The sequence below is a fragment of the Eleutherodactylus coqui genome, chromosome 11 (assembly GCF_035609145.1).
Source record: "Eleutherodactylus coqui strain aEleCoq1 chromosome 11, aEleCoq1.hap1, whole genome shotgun sequence".
Lineage (NCBI taxonomy): Eukaryota > Metazoa > Chordata > Amphibia > Anura > Eleutherodactylidae > Eleutherodactylus > Eleutherodactylus coqui.
The window spans coordinates 63,459,053-63,469,122 of record NC_089847.1 but is presented as its reverse complement, the minus strand read 5'-3'; positions in this window follow the sequence as shown (position 1 = coordinate 63,469,122).

Below are 10,070 nucleotides of genomic sequence, written 5' to 3'. Positions count from 1 at the left end.
GTGTAATCCAATTAATTTTTGGCCCACCTGCATTAAAGCTGACGTTACATCAGCTGTGCTGGGCACTGCAATGGCACCCACCCATGCTGTCGGTCCACACAGAGTTGTAACTGCATGTGTCCACTTCTAAAGAACCCCAGTCTGACTGGGGCATGCAGTGTGGGCCGAAGCCCACCTGCATTTAACATGACATTACCTCAGCTGTGATGGGCAATGCAATGGGATATATTTATGTACCGCCGGTGGGTTCCAGGGAGCCACCCATGCTGTGGGTGCACACGGAATTCCCATTGCGGAGTTGTACCTGCCTGTGACTATTTATAAAAAAACGCGGTCTGACTGGGGCATGCAGACACCTTGACAGAATGAATAGTGTGTGGCACATCGGTTCCCCATTGCTATGCCCACATGTGCAGCTCCAGATGGCGGTGGCACAGGATTATATTTCTCATTGCTTCTGTACAGCATTGTGGGCTATCGCCCCACCCCTTTTAAAGAGGGTCGCTGCCTAGCCGTGCCAACCCTCTGCAGTGTGTGCCTGCGGTTCCTCCTCATGGCAGACGCATTTATAAATAGACATGAGGGTGGTGTGGCATGAGGGCAGCTGAAGGCTGCGCAGGGACACTTTGGTGTGCGCTGTGGACACTGCGTCGTGCGGGGGGGGGGGGGTTGGCAGCATGTAACCCAGGAGAAGTGGCAGCGGAGTGTCATGCAGGCAGTGATTGTGCTTTGTTGGAGGTAGTGTGGTGCTTAGCTAAGGTATGCATTGCTAATGAGGGCTTTTCAGAAGTAAAAGTTGTTGGGAGGGGGGTGGCCCACTCTTGCCGCTATTGTGGCTTAATAGTGGGACCTGGGAACTTGAGATGCAGTCCAACATGTAGCCCCTCGCCTGCCCTATCCGTTGCTGTGTCGTTCCCATCACTTTCTTGAATTGCCCAGATTTTCTCAAATGGAAACCTTAGCGAGCATCGGCGATATACAAAAATGCTTGAGTCGCCCATTGACTTCAATGGGGTTCGTTACTCGAAACGAACCCTCGAGCATCGCGATAATTTCGTCCCGAGTAACGAGCACCCGAGCATTTTGGTGCTCGCTCATCTCTATTTAGCACCATTTACTTTTCCACCCTTTTGATAATCCTGTCACAAGTTTTTAGAGATAATTAATTTCAGAAATTAATTCTCAAAAAATTTCTAAATTAATTATATTTTTTAAATAAAAGGGAGAAATGTCTTACTTTCAAAGTGTGATGTGTTCTATTGTGAATATAATATGGTTATATAAGATATGAAAATATTTTTTTTTCAACATTTATTGACATTTTACACGGTGCCCCAACTTTAGAATTGGGGTTGTAAATAGCCACAATGTCCCCTGTGGTAATAGCCATCATGTCCTCCTCTGTAATAACAGCCACATTGTCCCCTTTAGCAATTTCCATAATGTACCCATTAGTAATAGTCATATTGCCTTGTGTGGCGCAGAGTGTAAGTTCCCGTTCACAACCTGAAGGTTGCAGGTTAGAGATGAGCGAACCTACTCGTTTCGAGTAATTACTCGATCGAGCACTGCGATTTTCGAGTACTTCCGTACTCGGGTGAAAAGATTCGGGGGGTGCCAGGGGGAGGTGTGGCGGAGCGGGGGTAGCAGCGGGGAACAGGGGGGAGCCCTGTCTCTCTCACCCCCACTCTCCGCTGCAACCCCCCACTCACCGACGGCGCTCCCCGAATCTTTTCGCCCGAGTACGGAAGTACTCGAAAATCGCAGCGCTCGGGTGAAAAAGGGGCGTGGCTGAGTAGGTTCGCTAATCTCTATTGCAGGTTCAACCCCCGCGAGGGGGTGAGTGAGAGCTGCCTCTGATTGGCTCAGTGCAGGGACCAATCAGGGGCAGCTCTCACTCATACCCACTCACACCCACTGCCGGTCGCGCTGAACTCCGTCTGCCGGGACAAGGTAAGTATATATATTTTTTTTTATTTTTACACATTTCTGGATGAATTGCAGGGAAGGGCTTATATATTTAAGCCCTTCCCGACAATTCATCCAGCGATCGCCGGCAGCCCATTGCTTTCAATGGAGCCGGCTGTATTGCCGGCTCCATTGAATTCAATGGGCAAACATCATTCTTCTCTGCCACAGCTGTTACAGCTGTGGCAGAGAAGAATGATTTGTCTAGTATATGTTCTCAATGGGGTCGGCGCTGCTGCCGCCGGCCCCATTGAGCGCATATAGAGAAGAGAACAGGAATCGCAGATCGCAGATAGGTGCGATCTGCGATTTCTGTTCTATAATTTATCGGACGAGTGCATAAAAAGCGCTCATGTGTCCGATACCATTGCAAAGCAATGGTTTTAAAAAATCGCCGGACGCATGCGCATGCGCAAATCGCGCGAAAAAACGCCCGTCTGACTAAGGCCTAAGAGCAGTGAGACAGTGGAACTCTCTGCCTGAGAATGTGGTGATGGCAAAATCCATAGAGGAGTTTAAAAGGGGACTTGAAGTCTTTCTGGAGAGGAAGGACATTACAGGATATAAATCTTAGGTTAATTGGTAATCTGGGTATACAGGCAGGTAGGAACTATTAGGGGTTGATCTAGGGATTAGTCTGATTGCCATTAGGGAGTCGGGAAGGAATTTTTCCCCAAATGGGCTAATTGGCTCCTGCCTCTTGGTTTTTTTTTTTTGCCTTCTTCTGGATCAACAACATAGGAGCATAAAGAGGCTGAACTAGATGGACATTGTCTTCATTCGGCCTTACATACAATGGTACTATAATTTTCTGTTTTAAAGGAGCAGCACCTGAATAATGAAGACGTTAGCAACACATGGCATAAACTTAGAAAACCTAATATAACATGGAATAGGCCAACAGTTAGTTCTACTGGCACACCACAGTCCAATGATACATTATATAGGAAGCTATGCAAATTAATGCTCTGACTGTCCCTACTGGATTAACCCTTTTATAAATTTCTATATACCATCACCTGTAGCTTGAAAAAAAGGTTTGGTAGCGTGTAACCCATAGGGCAAAATGTGATTCTTCTCAGTAAGAGAAACCAAGTAATCCTGCAGATATGATACCTTTTAATGGCTAACAAAAATACATGATTTTAATGAGAGCTTCCGACCCACCGCAGGGCTCTTCTTCAGGCTTTAGCTTGAGAATTGGGCTAAGAAAACTGACTGTCGTATGTTTGTATGCCTTGTTCATGGTGTAAAACAATTTTGCCACACAATTCTCACTGCGGAAGAACGTGCGTGAATTCCGCGGCTATTAGGTTCTATTGAACCTAATAGCTTTCTGCCTGCCAATGCTCACATGTGGAATTCTACTGCAGATTTCCACAAGCGGGGAAAAAACACAGCATGTTCTATTTTCCGCAGATTTATGCCGCGGGAGGTCTCCATTAATGTAGCATTAATGGAGACCGCTGAAATTCGCGATCACTCGCAGGCACTTTTTGGTTTTTAATTGCGGTACTCCTGCGGTGTAAATCCGTGGGCTGATCCCGCGACGGCCGTGGACATGAGCCCTAACGCTAGTTTAGATCTTACATACTAAAGTGCTCCAGAAAAAAAAAAGATAAAGGCCGCCTGCACACGAGCGGAAATCCTGCCACGGGATTTCCCGCGGGATTTCCGCCGCTGAAAGTTTGCATAGGAGTGCATTACAATACGCACTCCTATGCAGACGGCCGCGGTTTGGCCGCACGAAATCTCGCGCGGCAAACAAACCGCGGCATGTCCTAATTTTCTGCGGGGCACGCACTCACCCGGCCGCCGGCTCCGGTCTGCGCATGCGCCGGCTGCGCGGCAGCCGGCACATGAAAGAGCCGGGGCCGCCAGGCGCGGGTGAGTACGCGCTCGTCCCTGCAGGCGCTCGGGTCGGGTCCCGCTGCGAGAATTCTCGCTGCTGGATCCGACCCGCTCGTCTGCAGGCGGCCAAACTTGGAATGATTTTCATTTCCACATTCCTCATGTGGCAGGATAATCTACTTGCTAGCATTGCTATTGCAGAGTATATGTTGGGAGAAGGAGTTTGCGGCAAGGAAAATATTGTGCAGATGTGCCTGAATTAACCTAATCAACTGATAACAGCATGTGTCTGTAGAGGAAATAACATTACGGGGTCACCGTGTGCTCAGCAAATACCCAGAAATGCATCAGAATATGATGTGCTATTTACACACACGTTGCCTGGTACAAGGCTGCTGCTAGACTTCATTTTACAGTAAAGCTTCATTTTGGAACCACTTTGAAGGGAATGTATCAACAGAAAAAGACATTTAAATTGGGCTTATTATAAACATATTTTTAAAATATTGGTGCTGTTTTTGTCTTTTAATTTTTTACTATCCACATAAAAACAAACTTTCCATGCTGGTGACTAGCGCCGTAAACTGACACTTGTATCCTGACACTCACTTATGTTACTGGCTATGTTCATTTAGTTCAGGGGAGGGGATCCGGGAAGTGTATGGAGACTTAGGCCGGGTGCACACGAGCGTGTCTGTACAGCATATGCTACGCGGGGGTCTTGAACACAAAATACGCTGTACCAATCTGCCCTAGGCGGCCATGTTGCTCATCACAAGACTTGCGTGAAATATGTGCGCAAAAAAAAATCGCAGTATTTTCTATCTTGGCGCATAATACACACGCATACGTGCCAAGATAGCACATGGCTATGGGCATGTCATTGCACACAGGCTGCGTGCCGCACGCGTTTATCTTGAAGCATGCCAGATACGTTCGTTTGAGCCTGGCCTTTTTCTCAGGCAATGGGAAGAAGTATTTAAATTAGCACAAGCTAGCCAAACCAATCGTTTTAGATCACTAATTTGCACACTACATAGATCTAGAAAGGGTGGGCAGAGTCATCTCATTATCATTAGATGCCAAGGAATTGGATGATATTCTAGTTGTACTGCTGGAGGCCTTCAGACATATCTTACTTATGAAACTTAAATTATGTACTTGAGACATTCCTTTTTAAAAGCTACAAAGTGCCTGCAAGTGCAGAGAAGTAACCCCGTCCTTAGAATTTACTTTTAACTTGTTTTTTCCGGGACTGTACTATTGATGACCTATCCTCAGTATTACAGCTGCCAGCAACTGTTGCAATCAGAGTTAGCTTTAGGCCTCCTTCACACGGGCGACACCGCATCGCTGCGAGAAAATCGCAGCGATATCGCATCGCTGCACCGTATGATATCACTGCGATTTTCTCGCAGCAGTACTGCGATTTTGTAGTGCTACAAAGTCGCATGTGACGCTACAAAATCACGCGACTTTGTAGCATCTGCTACTGTCAAAGTTGCATCGCATCGCATGCAAACCGCGTTTTCGTGCGATGCAACAGAGAGGAAGGCTCCATAGAGAAACATGGGCTACAAAACCTAGCGTGTCGCGGGCATATCTCTGGACCTGCGAGGTTTGTGTGTCGTTTTGTAGCATGCTACAAAACATCTCATGTGTGAAGGAACCCATAGGAAAGCATGGGCTTCTCATACATGCGATTTGTAGCAACGTAGCAATGCTACAAAATCGCACGACTTTGTCGCCCGTGTGAAGGGGGCCTTAATCATGGCAGTTAACTATTTAGATGCCGTGGTCAAAACAGACTGCCCATCTAATAGCATTGACCCACAAAATAGTGCACCATAATTGACATTATTGTCTTTATTGTTACAATGAAGAGATTTGCAAATTATAACCAGCCACATACTATGCTTTGAGCTCCTACAGTAGTTCTATGGCCATAGTGATCTGCCATGTTGCAAATAGGGGCCATCGTAACAACCAATGTTTGTGTTATTAGCGGCCCCCTGTAGGCCTTCTTCACACGGGCGACACCGTATGATATCGTTGCGATTTTCTCGCAGCAATACCGCGATTTTGTAGAGCTACAAAGTCGCATGTTACGCTACAAAATCACGCGACTTTGTAGCATCTGCTACTGTCAAAGTTGCATCACATCGCATGCAAACCGCGATTTCGTGCGATGCGATGCAACAGAGAGGAAGGCTCCATAGAGAAACATGGGCTACAAAACCTAGCGTGTCGTGGGCATATCGCTGGACCTGCGAGGTTTGTGTGTCGTTTTGTAGCATGCTACAAAACATCTCATGTGTGAAGGAACCCATAAGAAACCATGGGCTTCTCATACATGCGATTTGTAGCATCATAGCAATGCTACAAAATCGCGCAACTTTGTCACCCGTGTGAAGGAGTCCTTAATGATAAATTTCATCATGTGTATATACTAAGTAAATAGCTACGAAACAGTGTTGTTAACCCTTTCCAATCCACTGTCTGCCGTCTAAAGACATTATGATTTAATACTGTACAGCTCCTATTTTGGAAGACGTACGTCTGGGTTCTCTTACTGTATATTGCCAGCCTCTCAGCTGTCGGAGCCTATCCAACGTGTCACCTCATGCAGTACTGGCTTTAGCTAGCATATAGAGCTGTTGTATAACAGCAGTAAAAGAGTAAGCCCCCTAGGAAAACCAGGATACAAATTGGATTGGAAAGGGTTAATGTTTAGTAACAATAAGTACAAACCAAGGATTAGTTTCCAATGTTGAGTGAGAACATAATGTGTGTCTGATTATATACTATAATTTTTATTCCTATTATTTTTTTTTGGAGCAATAGACATATTAACATTTTTGTTACAATGTAAATACAAACATTTTTTCTGGTTTTATGTACAAGAAATGGAACTTAGGCCCAATGTCCATAGGCGAATTTTAATTATAAAATCCGCACAAGTCTCCTGTGCGGGAGATCCGCAGTTCTAGTCACCCATAGGCTATTAAAAGCATGCAGATGTGATTTTTTTTCCCCTGGCGTGCAGATCGCATGCGCGGGAAGAGATCGAAGCATGCTCGATTTTTCTGCGGATCCCGCAGGTCGGCTTCCATTGATGGCAATGGAAGCAATCCGTTTTGTGGCACAGACACTGTCACTGTGGACGTGCCACTGCGCATACGTCTGGCACGTCGCTGGCATGTCTGGATGCATCTGCTGTGCTGAAGAAAGAAGATCCAGCCAGCACAGAGGAGACCGTCGCTGGATCTGGACAGGTAAGAAAATCTATGCATGCAAGTGGATATTGGGCCTAACACAATATTATTTTTTTTAAAAAGGTTGGTTTCTTGGTGTTAACACAGAGGAAGATTGTCTTCAGTAGACCGCCTACACAGGAGTATTGCAAGACAGCTTCAGTAATCTAGAAGTAGTCAGCAAAGAGGTGTTGTACTTGTGCACACAAGTTGCACAAACTACCTGAATCCCAGCTAACACGTGTTAACACCTGGTTGCAGTGTTTCCCCATCTACCACTGGCAAAAAATCCCAGCAATAGTTATGAAGAACGCAGCTAATTTAAAGGGGTTGCCCGGCCAGAAACATTGCATGTCATTACTTCTGTTTGCCCATTTCCATGCACTTTGTAATATACATTGTGCATGGAAAATGAAGCAAACAGAAGTTTTGGACTTACCTGAAGGGGTGCCCCCCCTGTGTTGCTCCTCCGTCGTCCCTGGTTGCAACAAGAATCTTCTCTTCTTCTTGTCGGGCCGCAGCAGCTCTTGTCGGCGCGGGAACGAGCCTCTTCTCATCCGCGCATGCGCAGTTCTTCTCTCTGCAGCCGGGACCGATATACGATCTCCTTGTGTGCAGGGGGAGGAGGATGGAAGAGCGAGGAGCAGGAACTGAGCTCCCGCCCCCTCTCCGCCCCTCTGCACTATTTTCAATTAGGAGAGTCGGGATGGGGGCGGGGCTAATGAGTGTGCCTTAGCCACGCCCCCATCCCGCCTCTCCTCATTGAAAATAGTGCAGAGGGGCGGAGAGGAGGCAGAGAGGGGGCGGGAGCTCAGTTCCTGCTCCTCGCTCTTCCATCCTCCCCCCCTAAACACAAGGAGATCGTATATCGGTCCCGGCTGCAGAGAGAAGAACTGCGCATGCGCGGATGAGAAGAGGCTCGTTCCCGCGCCGACAAAAGCTGCTGCGGCCCGACAAGAAGAAGAGAAGATTCTTGTTGTAACCAGGGACGACAGAGGAGCAACACAGGGGGGGCACCCCTTCAGTTAAGTCCAAAACTTCTGTTTGCTTCATTTTCCATGCACAATGTATATTACAAAGTGCATGGAAATGGGCAAACAGAAGTAATGACATGCAATGTTTCTGGCCGGACAACCCCTTTAATCCCCGAATCTACGATGTTTGGTACAATTGTATGGTAGTAGTTAACACTCTCCACTGACTAAACATTATCAAACACTATCGTGAAAGGTGCATTTCACGATTCTTCCTGCTCAGCCGATAATTAAAAATTCTCTTTCGGGCATCAAGTCCCTTTCGTGGGTATGGGCGCAGCAGGTTGGACATTATTTGAAAAGCCTCACCTGATACCATCACAAAGGGAATTGGAAGCGTTCTCCTCTGTAAAGGTATTAGGCACTTGTAGCATATCACCATCTCAATAGGTGACATTCACAGCACCCGAGAGTCCCCAGTGCTCCCATAGGTGCCAACATCAATGGCAATAAATTTGAAATTTGTGTAGTGGCTCAAAACACCCATTTCTGGCCCCTTCATAATTGTCATACATATCATGTCTTTAATGTGGATGCACTGTGCAAAGTGTCTTGTCTGCTGTTATGCGTATTGCACACTTGCAGCATGTGAGAGGTTTATGTCTGAAAGTGGCTGGGATATGTCCCGGCCACATGAGAGTACCTTCAACCCTCATGTGGCGAAGTGATAGAAGAGGAAAGGTATCCTGAGGCCTTCCATGCCAGGAGCCACCTCTAAGGAGAGGGAGAAGTGAGGCCTTATGTCCACGGGGAAAAGAAGAATTAAAATCCGCAGCGGATTTTAACTCTTCACCCGCACGCGGATCCGCACCCCATAGGGATGCATTGACCACCCGCGGGTAGATAAATACCCGCGGATGGTCAATAAAAGTGAATTTTAAAAAAATGGAGCATGAAAAAAAATGGACATGCTCCATTTTCGTGCGGGTCTCCCGCGGGGACAGCTCAGCTCAGCTCAGCTGCAGGTTCAACCCCCGCGAGGGGGTGAGTGAGAGCTGCCTCTGATTGGCTCAGTGCAGGGACCAATCAGGGGCAGCTCTCACTCATACCCACTCACACCCACTGCCGGCCGGTCGCGCTGAACTCCGTCTGCCGGGACAAGGTAAGTATATATTTTTTTTTTTATTTTTACACATTTCTGGATGAATTGCAGGGAAGGGCTTATATATTTAAGCCCTTCCCGACAATTCATCCCGCGATCGCCGGCAGCCCATTGCTTTCAATGGAGCCAGCTGTATTGCCGGCTCCATTGAATTCAATGGGCAAACATCATTCTTCTCTGCCACAGCTGTTACAGCTGTGGCAGAGAAGAATGATTTGTCTAGTATATGTTCTCAATGGGGTCGGCGCTGCTGCCGCCGGCCCCATTGAGCGCATATAGAGAAGAGAACAGGAATCGCAGATCGCAGATAGGTGCGATCTGCGATTTCTGTTCTATAATTTATCGGACGAGTGCATAAAAAGCGCTCATGTGTCCGATACCATTGCAAAGCAATGGTTTTAAAAAATCGCCGGACGCATGCGCATGCGCAAATCGCGTGAAAAAACGCCCGTCTGACTAAGGCCTAAGAGCAGTGAGACAGTGGAACTCTCTGCCTGAGAATGTGGTGATGGCAAAATCCATAGAGGAGTTTAAAAGGGGACTTGAAGTCTTTCTGGAGAGGAAGGACATTACAGGATATAAATCTTAGGTTAATTGGTAATCTGGGTATACAGGCAGGTAGGAACTATTAGGGGTTGATCTAGGGATTAGTCTGATTGCCATTAGGGAGTCGGGAAGGAATTTTTCCCCAAATGGGCTAATTGGCTCCTGCCTCTTGGGGTTTTTTTTTTTGCCTTCTTCTGGATCAACAACATAGGAGCATAAACAGGCTGAACTAGATGGACATTGTCTTCATTCGGCCTTACATACAATGGTACTATAATTTTCTATTTTAAAGGAGCAGCACCTGAATAATGAAGA